Genomic DNA, 16260 nt, shown 5'->3' on the forward strand with positions numbered 1-16260 from the left:
CCATCTCACATTTACTGATACTTTATTGTGTTTATTGATATGTCCATTAGTGTATTCAACTGTAGTCTTGTTCTAAGGTTCCATCCAGCACATGCTCTCAGAATAATCAGTATTCTATTTTGACTTAAAGAAGCTGGTAGTGTTTCAAAAGTAATTTGTCATTGCTGTACTGGAACAAGGGATGTTATTACCCTATGTCTTCACTAGGGGGCATATAGGTCCTTCAGGAATAATATGAGGTGATGTGTCTGGACATGCTCTTTCAAGGGTTCCCCTTGTCAGTGGTGCAGGTGAAGAGGCTGTGACAGGGACCCGGTGACCCTTGCCAAGGCCTCACTGGGGCCTGCCCCATCGCGTGTGTTTCATGTGCCTGTTCACCTGGAAGAGAACACCCTGCCCTGCCTCCACAAGGAGGAGGCCCTGTCCAGGTCACCGAGCCATCTCAGCCGTGTGTGTACATGCTTCCAGCCCGCCCAGCACCCACCCACCAACCCTCTTGTCTGACTGTAGACACGCGCCTGGTGTGTCACACTTTGTGTACGTTTTGAGTAAATCCTAGCTCTACAAATGTTTTGTATAAAATTGGTAGATTTATGTTCTTTTCATTACTCATTTGCATGCTTGTAAGAGGGAAAGGCATTTCACAGGGTTTCTAATACAAACTCACTGCCAGATCAATGAATAACCTTGTCTGGGATATATTCCTCTATCAACTGATGCTCCAGCGTCTCGACCGCTGCTTCACCACATCACAGCAGTGACCATCTGCCTTGGGTCTCCAAGCTCCTTTCAATACAAAGCTGGCTATATGGTACAATTTTTTTATTCAGACATGTCTGAGTGATATTCAGCTGTATGAAATCGCTCGGCTTTTTCATGTTGCGACAATGTCACCACAGGCAAGGAGGACCGTCGATTTGTTGCATGTTGGGTTGAATGCAAACGGCCTTGAGGGAGAGGTGTTCACCACAGAGACGTTAACTCTCTGTAGATCTTCACCCTAAACGACCTCTTTCTCATGCAAGTTGTTTGAGAAATGAACAATGGGGGGTTGTGTGTGTTATTTTTTGGGGGTTTGTGTGTGTGTTATTTTTATTATTATTGGACACGGGAGGGTTGTGTATTTCTCCCCCTGGTCTGTTTGCTCTTTTGCTGGTTTTACCATCCAAGTTCTTCCATCCTAGACAAATGTCCTCACCTGCTTTCACGCGCCTTCCCCATATCAAGGTGTTCAGGTGCTTCCCTGATGCACTACGCTTTTCCGCACGCTACCTTTTTACTACACCACAGGTCAATATAGTCTACCAGTCTGTCTGTCTGGCCCTCTATCCACCAGTCATAGTGACAATGGAGGCACAGTAGGTGGATTGTCTGTCCAGATCTGCAATAGGCTAACTAGTAATCATACCATGCATAAAAGCATTCAGAGCTGCACACATTTTCAATGTGACCGACTACACAAGAACAAACAGGAATAGGCTAACTGATCGGCGGTGGAGAGGCCAGATGCGTCATGGCCTGTGAAATAACAGTGAAGACATGACATAAAGCAGCTCAGAAAGCTCTTCGTTGTTTTCGCTCAGAGTTCAAAACTCTAGTCTAGGCTGTAAATTGCAGTGAAAAAAATGTCATTTGAATAACGGCCCAACAGCCCTGTGATTTCGATGTTTCATTCCATTTGGATCAGTTGTGGGTGTGCTCTCCACAGTTTTTATAAGGTCTAGAAAGGCACAGTAGCAGGCCAGTCCGGCTGTATTTTTCCCTTGAATACTGAGATGTGCAGTCTGTTGTAGGCCGGGCAGGCCCAGTTATTCAGGAAGGCTTATTGCATGTGCTGCTCCGCCTCCTCTCCAATCCGAGCAGCTATTTCTCTCGCACCTTGAACCCAAGACTTCAATATAGCCTAAATACGGTGTCGTTTTAACTTTTAAAATGTATTACATTTGATATAGGGCATAATAAGCACAACCAGTCACAATGTGTTCATCTGATTAGGCTACTTCAAACGGCTCCTGTAGGCATGCACGCGTCATCCAAAATATAATTCCAGCATCCTCGAAACGGGCTGACAACGACACCCTAAAGACTGGCAAGTGCGCTAGTCCATTGTCACTTTTGATTATGCCTGCACATCATGGTTCACCAGCAGCCCCAAACATGTAAAGAGTAAGCTACAGACCAGCCAAAACAAGCTTGTAAGATTTTTAAGCAGCTAAGCAGGCCATCTGTGGGAGAAAAAAAGACTACTATTAATTCAACTTGGTCTGGTCCACAGAATTATCAGACTCAATTCTCTATTTTCCATTTGTTAGATATGTCCACCAGCATAGTACCAGTGACAGATACTCTAATATTCACTGTTTTTAAACATAAGTCTATTTGGTAAAAACAAATTGTTATATACAGGTGCTGTTGAGTAGCACAAACTACTGTGCCACAGCAACTCCAAGCCATATCAACGTTCAGCGTAAGAACGTGGTAATTAACTACAATGACCATAATCTATTGCGCCTGTTTCTTCTCGATCACAGGGCACCAATGATGACCACCCACTGTCCTCCTCTAGGGCAGAGGAATTAAACTATTACTCTACAGGGTCTGGTGCTTGCTGGTTTTCCATTCTACCTGATGATAAATTGTTGTTCTATCCTGCCGAAAAAGCGTAATACCCACCAGCTGTATGTTATTCATGTCGTCGTTCAGCCACGACTCGGTGAAACATAAGATATTACAGTAATTAATGTCCTCGTAGTTAGTCTATTTTATTATCCAGTGATTGTACGCTGGCTAATAGGATCGATGGTAAAGGCAGATTTAACCCACTCGCCGTCGGATCCTTACAAGGCACCCAGACCTACGTCCCCGATATCTCCGTTACTTTCTCCTGCTTGAATGAGGGCCTTGCCGGGTGTCTGGAGTAAATCCTTTGCGTCCGACTCATTGAATAAAAATAATATTCTTCCAGTAAGGGGTGAGTAATCGCTGTCCTGATATCTAGAAGCTATTTTCGGACATACGAGATGGTGTCAGAAACATTAAGTACAAAATAAGTTACAAATAACGTGGAAAAAATACATAATAGCACAATTGGTTAGGGGACTGTAAAATGGCAGCCATCTCCTCCATTATCCTAATATCCAATCAATTGTTGAAATAAGTAAATCAAGTCAATGATCAAAGATTGATTTAATTGTTAACTGACATAGACATTGTAGCAGTAAGACCTGAATGATCTTACATCCAAAAGGTTGTAAGTTCAAATCTAAGAGGAGGACATGTTGAGTTAAATGTTGGCAATGTTTATTTAGGGCCATCGGGCAATGTCCTGACAACTGATCCAGTACACAGAAATGCAACATTCCCATGAAATGTGTCTAGAACACTAATAAACTCAGGACAGTTTTTCAGGACAGTGTCTTTCAAAGATAATTTGTAAAAATCCAAATAACTTCACAGATCTTCATTGTAAAGGGTTTAAACACTGTTTCCCATGCTTGTTCAATAAACAATTAATGAACATGCACCTGTTGAATGGTCATTAAGACACTAACAGCTTACAGATGGTAGGCAATTAAGGTCACAGTTATGAAAACTTAGGACACTAACGAGGCCTTTCTACAAACTCTGAAAAACATCAAAAGAAAGATGCCCAGGGTCCCTGCTCATCTGCTTGAACGTGCCTTAGGCATGCTGCAAGGAGGCATGAGGACTGCTGATGTGGCCAGGGCAATAAATTGCAACATCCGTACTGTGCAACGCCTAAAACAGCGCTACAGGGAGACAGGATGGACAACTGCTCATCCTCACAGTGGCAGCCACGTAACAACACCTGCACAGGACCGGTACATCCGAACATCACACCTGCAGGACAGGTACAGGATGGCAACAACAACTGCCTGAGTTACACCAGGTACGCACAATCCCTCCATCAGTGCCCAGACTGTCCGCAATAGGCTGAGAGAGGCTGGACTGAGGGCTTGTAGACCTGTTGTAAGGCAGGTCCTCACAAGACACCGCCGGCAACAGCGTCGCCTATGGGCACAAACCCACCGTCGCTGGACCAGACAGGACTGGCAAGAAGTGCTCTTCACTGACGAGTCGCGGTTTTATCTCAGCAAGGGTGATGGTCGGATTCGCATTTGTCGTCGGGGCCGTCATGGTCTGGGGCGGTGTGTCACAGCATCATCGGACTGAGCTTGTTGTCATTGCAGGCAATCTCAACGCTGTGTGTTACAGGGAAGACATCCTCCTCCATCATGTGTTACCCTTCCTGCAGACTCATCCTGATCTGACCCTCCAGCATGACAATGCCACCAGCCATACTGCTCATTCTGTGCGTGATTTCCTGCAAGACAGGAATATCAGTGTTCTGCCATGGCCAGCGAAGGGCCTGGATCTCAATCCTATTGAGCACATCTGGGACCTGTTGGATCGGAGGGTGAGGACCAGGGCCATTCCCCCCAGAAATGTCCAGGAACCTTGATGGAAGAGTAAGGTAACATCTCACAGCAAGAACTGGCAAATCTGGTGCAGTCCATGAGGAGGAGATCCACTGCAGTACTTCATGCAACTGGTGGCCACACCAGATACTGACACTTACTTTTTGATTTTGACCCTCCCCCTTTGTTCAGGGACACATTATTCCATTTCTGTTAGTCACATGTCTGTGGAACTTGTTCAGTTTATGTCTGTTGTTGAATCTTGTTATCTTCACACAAATATTTACACATGTTAAGTTTGCTGAAAATAAACACAGTTGACAGCTAGAGGGCGTTTCTTTTTTTGCTGAGTTTAAATTATGTTGTGAGAACATGGCAACCATGTTCTGTGTGTGTTTTGATGTGACATTGTTGGAATACTCTCCTTACACTCAGAAAACTGGACACATGAATGTTCTTGAAACGTCCCATAAAACGCATCGAGAACATGAATGTTGTGTATTCTGAGAACATTTTAACAATGTCCTAGAGAAGAGAACATTCCCTTAATGTAAAACATAACTTTAACACCAGGACATGCTAAAAAAAGTTTTCTAGCAAACAGAATGTACCCCTAACTAATGGAAAAACTGGACACTCAAACATTAGGGGAACATTACGGGTAGCATTACAAATACATTCTCTCTCCCTGGAATTGTTAGCTGGGCTGAGAGATGAGAAGATAGAACACAAAACAACATTTCTAAACTGATCATATGTAAATGATGAAACATTGCACCTCATAAGGTTTTACACCTCCGCTCTGCGTGTTTACCTATTCATTTGTTTGTGGATTTTAAATTGCCTTCACAGTGCAGAGGGCTTGGTTTTTGATGTGATCCCATAGCAGCCTTTACTGAGAGGGGGAAAGCAGCTGCATTTAGGTCACAGGGAGGGGAAAGGAGGCTTGTCTCTGCTCATCTGGGCCCTCAGCATAAAAGCCCTGTGATTTATTAATTTCGATGACAAGGGAACATGTAGATGTTAGAGTAGTAGGTGTAACATCAGGGGCACACGGGGTAAATGTGCAAGTAAAAACCTGACTGGCTGCAGTAAAAAGCCAGACTGTGTTTATGAGGGTGACTGAATTACCTCTCATATTTAGCCCCCCCCCCAAAAAAGTATTCCTTACCATACCGTCTTATTAAACCATCTTTTGTTAATGAGTGGAGAGCGTGAAAGTCAGACATGCTGTGTGGATGGGTGTTTTGTGTGGAAGAGAGTAGGCCGACAGTCAAGTGCACCATTCACACTGATGTTTCCTTGTGTGATCACTGGGCAATGCTCCCAACGGGCTTTCATGTGGTGAATGGATGGGCTCATGCATACTAAATGTTCTCAGCATAATGTCGGAATGTTGATAGATAAACTCTGTTTTGGAGCTGAAACCCCTCAGTTCTCTCTCTTTTCTCCACTTCACCATTCACCCCTACCCCAGGAGTTCCTGTCTATTTACATTCGGGGCTGGCAGAAATGTGGCGGGAGGGATTCCACTCCAGAATGAGAAATCAGTTCCCATCTGAGTGAACTGTTTAGCTTTTAGTCCTGCTCAGATTTTTCCTCTGCCAAACAACAACCGTCTGAGTGAACAGGCTAGTCATGGCAAACAGTATCATCTCAACGCAAGGTAAAGACGTGAGTAAGACCTTTAAGCAGGTCAACATTCACCAGGCCGCTGGGCCAGACGGATTACCAGGACGCGTACTCAGAACATCCACCGGCCAGCTGGCAAGTGTCTTCAATTACATTTTCAGCCTCACCCTGACCCAGTCTGTAATATCTACATGTTTTAAGCAGACCACCATAATCCCTGTGCCCAAAAACGCCAATGTAACCTGTCTAAATGACTGTTGCCCCGTAGCAATCATATCTGTAGACATGAAATGCTTTGAAAGGCTGGTCATGGCTCACATCAACACCATCATTCCAGACACCCTGGACCCACTCTAATTCGCATAGGGCCCGATTCAGACTTAGGAAATGTACGCCTTTCCAATGCACTTCTTAGTAGTTTTTAGTAGGTATTCAGACTTTCCTTATGCAGGTGCATAATCGGCTTTGCATGTGGTAGAAGCACAAGCATTTCGCTACACTCGCATTAACATCTGCTAACCATGTGTATGTGACAAATAAAATTTGATTTGATTTGATTCCCTTGGGCACGCTGAATACAATTTACTCAACTGCTGAAAATAGTCCCAAATTGCTGGCCACCAGATTTTCTCGTGGAGTTTTCATTTAATAGGGTTTTCAGTGCATTATCTAAAGCCATCCCTTTAAATTTGGTGAACCATTTTTTTATTTTAAAAAAATTCTGGAGAGAACGGTTTAAGGATATTAGGGATCAATTAAAGAAAGCTATGCAAATATGCATATTTGTCACCTTAAGCACTAACTAAACGTTTTAAAAATACCCTGACCTTGTATATTATTAAGGGTTAAACTATTTCTGAATAATACAAAAAGTAATTTGGACAAATATATTGGTAAATTAAAATAAAAAAATTAAAAATATATATATATCTACCCTAATTATCCTCACTATTAATGGATCTGTGATGGCAATATTTGAGTCGTTGTGAAGCGTGCTCCAGGTTTAAACTGCTACGTATGGTTTGCGTTCCATAATGAGTCAAATAGGCTACATGTACCAAAATGATTGCACAACTTGTAATACATTATCCTAACATGGTCCACTATTGCTAGCGATCCTCTGGAACAACCACACGAACGTGACAGAGGAAAGAAAGGTCAACTAACGATGTAATGGAAATAACACTAAAGTCCGTGACTGGTATACATGAATGTGGGTAAAACTGACTGTGCCTACCGATAGTGGCTAATACATTACAACTTGAAAAAATGCTGATAAGTCTAGGCATATAATTAAAAACATTCTAGAAATCATGAATCAACTTGACAGGTTTGGCGCTATCATTTGTCATTTGCGCATGACTACAGAAGCCTATAGCCGGGGTCTCAAAATTTCACCCCAAGTTATGAGGCCAGCGTTTCATAAACTGCGCTGTGGAAAAAGTGATCCGTTGATATGCTTCAATTTGCTGCCATATGACTGGTTTCACATTTGTCCCCAGCGATCATAAGGTAAAATGTATCTAAAATAAGTCAAAAGTTTGGACACACCTACTCATTCCAGGGTTTTTCTTTATTCTTACTATTTTCTACATTGTAGAATAATAGTGATGACAGCAAAACTATGAAATAACACATATGGAATCATGTAGTAACCAAAAAAGTATTAAACAAATTAAATATATATTTTATATTTGAGATTCTTCAAAGCAGCCACCCTTTGCCTTGATCGCAGCTTTGCACACTCTTGACATTCTTTCAACCAGCTTAATGAGGTAGTCACCTGAAATGCATTTCAATTAACAGGTGTACCTTGTTAATTTGTGGAATTTCTTTCCTTCTTAATCCGTTTGAGCCAATCAGTTGTGTTGTGACAAGGTAGGTGTGGTATACAGAAGATAGCCCTATTTGATAAAAGACCAAGTGCATATTATGGCAAGAACAGCTCAAACAAGCAAAGAGAAATGACAGTCCAGCATTACTTTAAGACATGAAGGTTAGTCAATATGGAACATTTCAAGGACTTTGAAAGTTTCTTTAAGTGCAGTCGCAAAAACCATCAAGTGCTATGATGAAAATTACTCTTATGAGGACCGCCACAGGAAAGGAAGACCCAGAGTTACCTCTGCTGCAGAGGATAAGTCATTAGAGTTAGCAGCCTCATACATTGCAGCCCAAATAAATGCTTTGCAGAGTTCAAGTAAGTAACATCTCAACATCAAGTGTTCAGAGGAGACGTGAATCAGGCCTTCATGGTCAAATTGCTGCATAGAAACCACTACTAAAGGACACCAATAAGAAGAAGAGACTTGCTTGGGCCAATAAACACGAGCAATGGACATTAGACCGGTGGAAATCTGTCCTTTGGCCTGATGAGTCAAATTATTTATTTTTTTGGTTCCAACCGGCCATGTCTTTGTGAGATGCAGAGTTGGTGAACGGATGATCTCCGCATGTGTGGTTCCCACAGTGAAGCATGGAGGAGGTGTGATGGTGTAGGCGTGCTTTGCTGGTGACACTGTTTATTATCTATCCTGTTGCCAAGTCACTTTACCCCGACCTACTGTATATGTAAATAATGTATCTACCTCAATTACATCGTATCCCTACACATCGACTCTGTACTGGTACCGTCTGTGTCGAAAAGTTATCATCACTTATTGTATTTCTATTCCTCTTGTTATTATTTTTAGATCATTTTCCTAGGTTTTCTCTCTGCAATGTTGGGAAGGGCCCGCAAGTAAGCATTTTACTGTTAGTCTAAACTTGTTGTTTTACAAAGCATGGGACAAAAACATTTTGATTTGATTTAAAGCTGCCCTGACGCTCAGGAGCCAAGTGTCACAGACAAGCTATTTCCATCCGCAAATGGGCTAAGGGGGGGGGTGAGCTCCAGGGGGATGATGGGTAGGAAAAGAGCAGGGGTCGTATGTATCACGTATCTCAGAGTAGGAGTGCTGATTTAGGATTTTAGCCTTTTTAAGCCCAGCTCAGATCCAACAGTCGACATAAGGACCGACAGGACGACTCAAAATTAGCCAGTTTTAGAATGTTGTATTGTCGAACAGTTAACTGCAGACGGGGCATTCAGATCAGAAAAGATGAGATGCGTAGTTGAGACCGTTTCCACTGTAACGTGACTCTTTTTTTAACAGTTGTTGGAAGCTATGGGAGTCTACAGCCATGTCTGAGGAATAAAATGACACACGAGTGTCCTAGCACTAACCAAGCACTGATCGGCACAGCACAGTACTGACGTGTTGAGTCTTGGAACCTCCAGCAGCCCGACGTGTGACGTTCTAAAGCTAGACCGATCAGCTCAAGCTCAGCGTAGTACAGAACAGCTGACCACTGTACTGCACAACCACTGAAGTACGAGACACCAAACAGCCACCTCCATTGTAACGATTTGTCAATACTGTTACATCAGACAGGAGAAAAAACACAAGTCTACATTACACATCAAACATACCCAGATATGAATGTGCTATGTGTTACCAACAATTGATCTCAGTGTGGGCTGCACCGTCCATTCAACCCAGCACTGATTGACCTCTAAAAGATGAACGTGTTGAGCTTGATGGGAGGGAAGGAGCTCAAAGTTTTCTGTTATAACTAGGCCAGTAGCCTTCAAAGTGACCCATTTACTATTCCCACATGACAAAATGAATTGCCCAAAATGTGTCCAGTGACTTGAAACGTGTTGTCAAATCAGACTGATTTGCCCTGTTTTGTTAGACAATGGGGGAAAGAAGCGGGATTTCATATTAGGTAACTAAATGTGCGCACACACATCTTAGCTAACAACAAACGTTCCCACAACTTTAAAGAATGTCCCTTTAATAGTTTCATTTGTTAATTAACTAACGTTGTTATAGGAGTATTCCAGTGATGTTGAAGGAACATTTCCAAGAAACCATTCTCTTAATGTCATATAACTTACCCAGAATAATGGTTACCATGTTCTCAGAACTTAAGACATTAATGTTCTAGACACGTTTCATGGGAATGTTGCTAAAACATTCACGTGACTCCAACATAGTTGCCATGTTCTCGACACAATGAAAGAGAACAATTATTGAACATGTCACTGGTGACAAGCCAATCAAGGTAAACCACAGATCCAGTCACAGCTCTTTATTGGTTGGCAAGGTTAGGGATCCTCATAGACACTGGTTTTAACTTTGCATACAAGATTACATTGTGTGTTTATACAGTCATTATTATTTAACATGTCCTCACCTGGGATTTGAACTCACAACCTCTTGATTCACAGTACTCCGAGCTTCCTGCTATGCCACCGTGTCCATCTCAGGTATCAGTTAATCTGACTATTCTCATCATTGATTGTATTTATTCATGTCAGCAATTGAAGCGCTTTCTGTATAGTTGTCAAATAATGATGGGCTGAAAAAAAAGCTGAATGTTGTTAACCGAGAGGTTGTGGAGTTGAAATCCCAGGTGAGGACATATTGACTAATAATTGCATAAATGATGATGGAGTATTCTCCTAACCTTTAGAAAACTGGACACAGGAGTGTTCTTGCAACATTCTCATGAAGTGTCTAGAACATGATTGTATATGCTGGGAATACTGTAAACACGTTCTAGGTCAGTTCTGCTTGACATTAAGGGAATGTTAATCTAACTTTAACACCAACACATTCGGGAAAAAAAAGGTTCTCAAAAGGCTTTTGGTAACATTGATAGAATGTTCCCCCTAACTAAATTGAAAAAAGGACCAAAACATTAGGGGAACATTACGGGTGACATTACAAAAACATTCTCTCTCCCTGGAATTGTTAGCTGGGATCCGAGCATGCACCCACACACACACACAATAACAGATTTAATGATAACCCCTGCTCAGGTCACGTCTGGAAGATAAACCTGCCCGGTCGGTTGTGTGTGGTATCTGGCCAACCCGACCACTACCTCGTTAAAAAGGACATTTAAAAGGAGACAACGAAGGAAGGAGAAAAGGTTGTTTCTTCCCTTTAGCCCTTTTAGTGTTCAGAGTTTGGTATCAACAACTGTGTGCCAGGGTTATTTGTGGACATGTGAATGACGGCACTCTGAAAGAAACAACAGTACAATGGGAAGTCGCCAGGCTCAAAGTAAAAGGAGAGCCTTTGTTTATGAACATTTAAAAAAATGTTTTTAAAAAATTCCACATTGGAGATTTGTTCAAAGTAATTGAATATCAACGTGGGACAGTTTTACCAGGTCGCTTTTAAACCACGTGCACCAAAGAGTTAAATCAGATATTTTCACCAAGCTTCTCTCCTGCACCACTAAAAAAACACTGTGAATGTCTCCTCTTTGGTACGGCCTCCTGCTAAATTAACCCTGTAGCAAACCACATAAGGAAAGGCTGATAACATCCCCTTCCAAATTTAATATGAGATTCAAGGTCAACTAAACAGAAAGACACAAATTTGCCTGTTTGTTGTCGTGTCAGCCGCCACAGAGCCAGTTACAGGTTTTAGTAGAGCAGTAACACGTCCCTGACACTGTAGCCTGTGGATCAAACTGGTTATTTGACTGACAGCTCATTAACAACCTTGGAAAGGGAGAAAGTATCTGAAATCAAAGTAACACTTTTTTTTGTGTGTGTTTTTTTTTACAGATGCCTTCCAGGTGGTGGTAAAGTGACAGGGGACACATTGAAGGACTAAACATTAGCCCCGTTTATAACTGGTTCTAACATGCACCCTTTTTCCTGATCTTGTCCACATTCTGATTGTGCCCACATTTTTAGACCGATGTAGACAATTAAAAGACACATTGTGATCTGACTTTGATCCGATCTTCCTGACCTCCTCCAGAGGTCGTCAGGCACGCGTTGGCTGTGTTTATACAGGCAGACCAATTCTAATATTTTTCTTCTTTTTTTAACAATCAGATCCGCTCTAATGCCAGTAATTGGGCAGACATATCAGAATTGAGTTGCCTGTGGAAACACAGCCCTTGTGTCTTGATATCTTACAAGTGTAGACAGATTTGGATAGTTAAAACATTTAAATCATCATTCTCCAGTCCTCCAGAATCATTGACCGGTGGCACTACTGACCTATGGCAACAATATGTGTCTTTAGAATAAATAAATATTATTTTGAAAATATCTGTCAAAATAATTTGCTTACTGGGAGAAACCAGGAAGTCTGGTCACAGTGCAGACACAGCGGACGGATAAGAGACATGTTTTAATACCATGTGTAGACACATTTTTAAAAATGGGGCCACAATCAAATGGTGGAGCATATCAAGACACAGGACGCGTGATCGCGCCATGTATAAACTAGGCTATTGAGACAGATGAAAAGAGAACATAACACTGTGGCTGGCCTTGGGAGGTTGCTCTGGGCAGGGTCATCCTGACCTATGCTTTGATTATCCTTGATTGGTTATGTAAGTTCACAACTGGTTGCAAGTATTTTCAATGATATGGGACTGAATTACTCAATCCAAAAGCACATTCTATTCATGGAAAAACATACATTTTGGAGACATTTTCCTCATGTCTGTGCAGCACTGAAGAAAGTGGAAGGAAAATTATGAACTGAACTGCAACGGTGTTCCGGTTTCTTGTGAAATAGCCCTGAAATGTCATAGTACCAGTCCATTACCAGTCAAAGTTTGGACACACCTACACATTCAAAGGTTTATCTTTATTTTTGACTATTTTCTACATTGTAGAATAATAATGAAGACATCAATACTATGAAATAACATATATGGAATCATGTAGTATCCAAAAAAGTGTTAAACAAATCCAAATATATTTTTTATATTTTTCAAATTATCTACCCTTTGCCTTGATGACAGCTTTGTACACTCTTGGCATTCTCTTAACCAGCTTCACCTGGAATGCTTTTCCAACAGTCTTGAAGGAGTTCCCACATATGCTGAGCACTTGTTGGCTACTTTTCCTTCACTCTGCGGTCCAACTCATCCCTAACCATCTCAAGTTGGTTGAGGTCGGGTGATTTGTGGAGGCCAGGTCATCTAATGCAGCACTCCATCACTCTCCTTATTGGTCAAATATCTTACACAGCCTGGAGGTATGCTGGGTCATTGTCCTGTTGAAGAAAAAAAAGATAGTCCCACTTAGCGCAAACCAGGTGGGATGACATTATCGCTGCAGAATGCTGTGGTAGCCATGCTGGTTAAGTGTGCCTTGAATTCTAAATAAATCACTGACAGTGTCACCAGCAAAGCACCATCACAACTCCTCTATGATTCACTGTTGGAACCACACATGCAGAGATCATCCGTTCACCTACTCTGCGTCTCACAAAGACATGGTGATTGGAACCGAAAATATCAGATTTGGACTCATCAGACCGAACAACAGATTTCCACTGGTCTAATGTCCATTGCTCGTGTTTCTTGACCCAAGCAAGTCTCTTCTTATTGCCAGGTAGCAATTGTAAATGGGAACTTGTTCTCAACTTGCCTACCTGGTTAAATAAAGGTAAAATAAAAAAAATAAAAAATTGGTGTCCTTTAGTAGTGGTTTCTTTGCAGCAATTTGACCATGAAGGCCTGATTCACAGTCTCCTCTGAACAGTTGATGTTAAGATGTGTCTGTTACTTGAACTCTGCAAAGCTCTGAGGTGCCGTTAACTCTAATGTACTTATCCACTGCAGCAGAGGTAACTGATTCTTCCTTTTCTGTGGCGGTCCTCATGAGAGCCAGTTTCATCATAGTGCTTGATGGTTTTTGCGACTGTACTTGAAGAAACTTTCAAAGTTCTTGATATTTTCCAGATTGATTGACGTTCATGTCTTAAAGTAGTGATGGACAGTTGTTTCTCTTTGCTTATTTGAGCTGTTCTTGCCATAATATGGACTTGGTCTTTTACCAAATAGGGCTATCTTCTGTATACCATCCCTACCTTGTCACAACATAACTGATTGGCTCAGAAATTACACAAATTAACTTTTAACAAGGCACATGTGTTAATTGAAAAGCATTCCAGGTGACTACATCATGAAGCTGGTTGAGAGAATGCCAAGAGTGTAAAAATTAAGAAAAACCCTTGAATGAGTATGTGTGTCCAAACTTTTGACTGCTATTGTACGTATGCATGCACACATGCGCATACGCAGACACACACACACACACACACACACACACACACACACACACACACACACACACACACACACACACACACACACACACACTAGCAGCAGTACATTGTACATGATGTCACCACCCAGCCAGGGCAGTCGACCTCCCTCCTTCCTTCTCAACCAGTATCAGTATCTTAGAACGCCCTGTTCCCTGGAGACGACCCAGCCACATCACCTTATCTATGGGTTCCCATCACTGAAAGAAGCGCTTTCAGTCCTCATCATATGTATTTGGACAGTGAAGCTAACATTGAAATGTTGGCTCTATACTCCGGCATTTAGTATTTGAGATTTAAAAAAATGTTTTTAGTACAGAATGTCAACTTTCATTTTCGGGTATTTTCATACAGTATATGTCATATGTACCATTATGTTTCATACCATTTAGACACAAAAGCATTCACTTTATGTATCTCGGCTCCCCCATTTGAAGAAGTCATAAGTATTTGGAATAAGTTTTTCACCTACCTTGTACTAAAGCATTCTAAAGTTTAGTATTTGGTCCCATATCTCTTGCACACAACGACCGCGTCAAGCGTGCGACTCTGCATACTCGTTGGATGCAGGGGCAGTTTTGATTTGGCTATGTTTTGGTTTTGTCCAATAGTAACTGAATGGCGGCGATGTTTGGAGTCATTTCTTTCTATGTGAGGAGAGAAGATCTTCCTGAATATTTCAAAAAGAATTCCGGTAATTCCATGATTAGGGAAAAAAACACGAGGTAAGAAAGTTACAGAGGCTACGACAAAAGATGCTAACCTTTCACCATCACCAATGACAAGGGAGGTTAGCATGTTGGGAGGAGTGTGGTCTTTCTGGCTCTGTAACTCTCTCACCCATCATTATTTGTGATCCATTCATGATTCCTAATCATGGCAGCATCCACCAGAAACATCTTCTATATTCACTGACAAAAACAGTTACTATTGGATGAGACACGAGCCAAAGCATAGCCAAAACCAACTGCAAATGCATCTGAGTCACAAGCATGCACAGTATACGGGGCCATATACTCAACATTTGACTACTGTAATACACTGTAAGTAAAAGGTGACATGTTGTGCTGTCTCCTCATATTCATCATTTGATCCAAATTTATATCCAAATTGCTTGAGTATAGAGCCAAAATGTCAATGTTTGGTTCACTGTCGAAATACATATGGTGAGGACTGTATGTTATCACTGCACTGGGTTGAATGGGGAAGGGGGAAAGGGGAGAGTTGGGAGTCCCGCTGAACAATGCTTCACCTGTGTTTCCCATGTCCATGAGTTATCCACTGCCTGCCTGCGAGAGCTTGGTGCACACAGCTCTCAATGCGCTGTGGGCCACAGAGGGGAGGGGGGGGAGGGGGGACTGGAGAACTGAGAACTGGACAAAGAGAAAGCTCAGAACTGGAGGAATGTCATAACAAGAAACAGACAGCGACCTTCACATCTCCCCTCTTCAATCCGAACGGAGGGGAGGGAGAGAAAAGGAGTGAGAAAGAGAGATAAAGATTTCCATTTCCAACAACCACTCAATTGTTCTGTTCATGTCTTAGTTCACATGCCTTTTAGAGCCTTGAACACATCTAAAAACAGAGCCAATTGAAATACTTACTGTTCAAATTCAATATAGCGTAGGGAGAGGGAAACGAGAGATCAGAGGACAGGGGTGAGGATATGAAATAAGAAGAGCGGAGGGGGGAAACGTGGGGCCTCGATGCCCACGAAAGGATAAATATAATGCTGCTCGTCAAGACTTTCAAAGGCGTACAGAGGGAAAGAACAAGCTAGACCATAAGGATGTGTGAACTCTACATGTTTCGTTAATCAGTGTTTGATCTTTAATTGCAGCGTAAGAGCACGATTAGCAGAAGTCAAACCATCTAAGCTAGGCGGCGCAGGTATCATCGTGAAACTGACGTATTGGGACTCAAGGACCAGATGGTGCGTTCACTTTCTAGCTATCGCACAGTGGAGTAGTACGCCAAGTTGTCTGATGTTCTCACTTTACTACAGTCATGTCAAGGTTGTTCCCATCTCTCGCGTCCTATAGTATATACTG

Source organism: Oncorhynchus tshawytscha, linkage group LG06 (assembly GCF_018296145.1).
Source record: "Oncorhynchus tshawytscha isolate Ot180627B linkage group LG06, Otsh_v2.0, whole genome shotgun sequence".
Taxonomy (NCBI): Eukaryota; Metazoa; Chordata; class Actinopteri; order Salmoniformes; family Salmonidae; genus Oncorhynchus; species Oncorhynchus tshawytscha.